Source organism: Elephas maximus, chromosome 10 (genome assembly GCF_024166365.1).
Source record: "Elephas maximus indicus isolate mEleMax1 chromosome 10, mEleMax1 primary haplotype, whole genome shotgun sequence".
In the NCBI taxonomy this organism is placed as follows: Eukaryota; Metazoa; Chordata; class Mammalia; order Proboscidea; family Elephantidae; genus Elephas; species Elephas maximus.
Window position 1 is genome coordinate 106,959,757 of NC_064828.1, and position 2,435 is coordinate 106,962,191.

The 2,435-nt window shown below is 36.8% G+C and overlaps 1 non-coding gene across 1 annotated transcript; it reads left to right on the forward strand.

The window, feature by feature from the left end:
- The first annotated feature begins 2,106 nt into the window (after positions 1–2,106).
- LOC126084865 (small nucleolar RNA SNORA76) lies at positions 2,107–2,230 on the forward strand. The gene has a single exon (XR_007519099.1). It is a non-coding gene; the product is annotated as a small nucleolar RNA SNORA76 (small nucleolar RNA).
- Positions 2,231–2,435: the final 205 nt, after the last annotated feature.

Genomic DNA, 2,435 nt, shown 5'->3' on the forward strand with positions numbered 1-2,435 from the left:
GCAAGGTCAGACTTAGGATTTATCTCATCCAGTTAGCAGCATCAGATGACATTTTATGGCGTTGAATGCTTTTATCTAGTGACATCAACCTTAAAAGATTAAGTATGTAAGCTGGTCAGTTTAGGTAAATGGTTCTTCATACTATTTTCATATTCTTTTGGTACTGTTACTTAGAGTAATGAGATCCACACTTTACTGTTCATTGTAAGAAATAGAATTCTTTATTAAATTGTCTTTAAGAAACCCTGGTGGTGTAATGGTTAAGGGCTACATCTGTTAACCAAAAGGTCAGCAGTTTGAATTCATCAGGTGCTGCTTGGAAACTCTATGGGGCAGTTCTGCTCTATCCTATAGAGTGGCTATGAGTCAGAATAGACTCGATGACAACAGGTTTTTTAATTTTTTTTGGTGAGAAATAGAATTCTTTATTAATTTGCCTCTAAGATTGCCTCAACTTTAGATTTCTACATTCAAGGATTTGGTGAGTACATACATACATGTGTAGTTTATTTTAATTTGTACCTCTCAATTTTATTATTATCTTTCAAGTTTGAAAAACCACACACATCTTTGTTTTAATTCAAGCTCTGCCAATTATGGTGTAACCTTGGACAGCATAGTTCAGCTCTAAGCCTCAGCTTCCTCATTTCTCTAATGAGGACTTAAATACTGTCTTAAAGGATGTCGTGGGGAATAAAACATTGAGCAAAGATAAAGAATCTCCTAGCATAGTACCTCAGACAGTAAGATAAGCAGTTACTGTTAATAGAATTTATGGTTACTAGATAGTCAATAATAGAAGTTATTTTTAAGAGAATATACAGATGCACTAGTATTCGTTCAAGAAATTCTTAGGCATTCCCGTGATGTGCCAGGTATTTCCTGAGGTCAGTAAACCGAAAATAGACCCTTGCCTTTATTGGGCTTACAGGGCTATGAGGACTGCTATTCGAGTTACATTAGTATTCTAATATTTACATTTCAAAATTTATACTGGATAAAGTAACTTTTTAGAGGAAGACCATGAAAAGGATTTGTGATACTCCTAAAATTTACAGGTATGGATACCTGGGCTACGCGAAATCTTACCAGTTTGTTCACTGTTGGCAAACCCACTCTTAGGCCTTTTAAGTGAACTCTGACCCATCAGGACATAGTTGCATTTACCCTTCTGGTTTCTCGTGTGCACTGAGACCTCCCCCTGCTACCCATTTTGAACTTTTGTCTTCTCTGACTAATGGCTTTGTACTTCAGCTTCTGATCTGTGCCTCCATGTGCCCTAAGTAAATGGCAAAAAGTCTAGTTTACTTTTGTGCAGGTTGGGGAAAAATAGTGAACTACGAGTCTTTTCCATAGAACTTCAACACTTAATTTTCTGATCTATATATGTGACATTTACTGAGTACTCCCAGGTGATAATGTTACACATTGGGAAAAGGTAGCTTATATTTGAATGAAAGGACTCTGTTGCCTTGTCTTGCTACTTAAGTTTACCTATGTAAAGGTGTCATAGTCAGAGTAATTTTTGGAAGGGGTCTTGGTCCCATTGTCCAGAACATTTTGGGAATTGTTTTGAAATTCTTTCAAGAATTGCAGGATGTTGTTTTGGGAAGATCTTAGGTGTGAATAAATCTTGATTACTTATTAGATTTTGTGGAATAGAAAAATAAATGTAAGATCAACTTTGGGGATTAAATGAAGCAGCACAACTCCTGGTTTAAAAATGAGGTTTGACTATAAACTAATGAAAGTTTTTTTTTTTTTTACTTTATTTTTGATGAAATTGATTCTGAGGGAAACTGCAGAAGAGGAGATTAAAAAATACTTTGATAGTGATGTCAGAGCTGAGTTTAGAGCTTATACTGTCCATCTCCCAGCTGAGTACAGTTGGGTATAAAAGTTACGGTTGGTATCTGTAAAGTTTGTCATTAGCATGTAGGTATACTTCCTGTCAGGCTTATCTTCACAGCCAGATTTAAAATTCCTCGAGGAAGTGCAGGGCATGGTATTTTTTATTTCTTAGGTGTAGCATAGTGGAGAAACTAAAACATTTACTCTCATCAGAGGAGTGAAATTATTCTTTCATTTAAAAAGTATTTAGTGAAGCTGCTGCCTTTGAGCCACGCCTGAGCGTGGTGTCAGTGCTAAGCTGCTGTACCAGAGCACGTTCTTGCGTATAACTGGGGCCTTCAGTTCCCTGCAGGCTGCCGTTTAAGCCACAGTGACATGAATGACGTGGCAGATTAAAAAAAAAAGCAATGAGTGCCTTTCATGTATTCTGTGGATGAGAATAGGGACAGTTCCAATCTTGTTTTTCCAGCCTTTAACTCAATGCCTGCCACATATTCTGAACTCCATTTTTAAAAAAAATTATACCAGTTGAGTGGTCAAACTGCTGGTAATGCAAATAGGGTTCATCTCACTTGCCAGTTTCC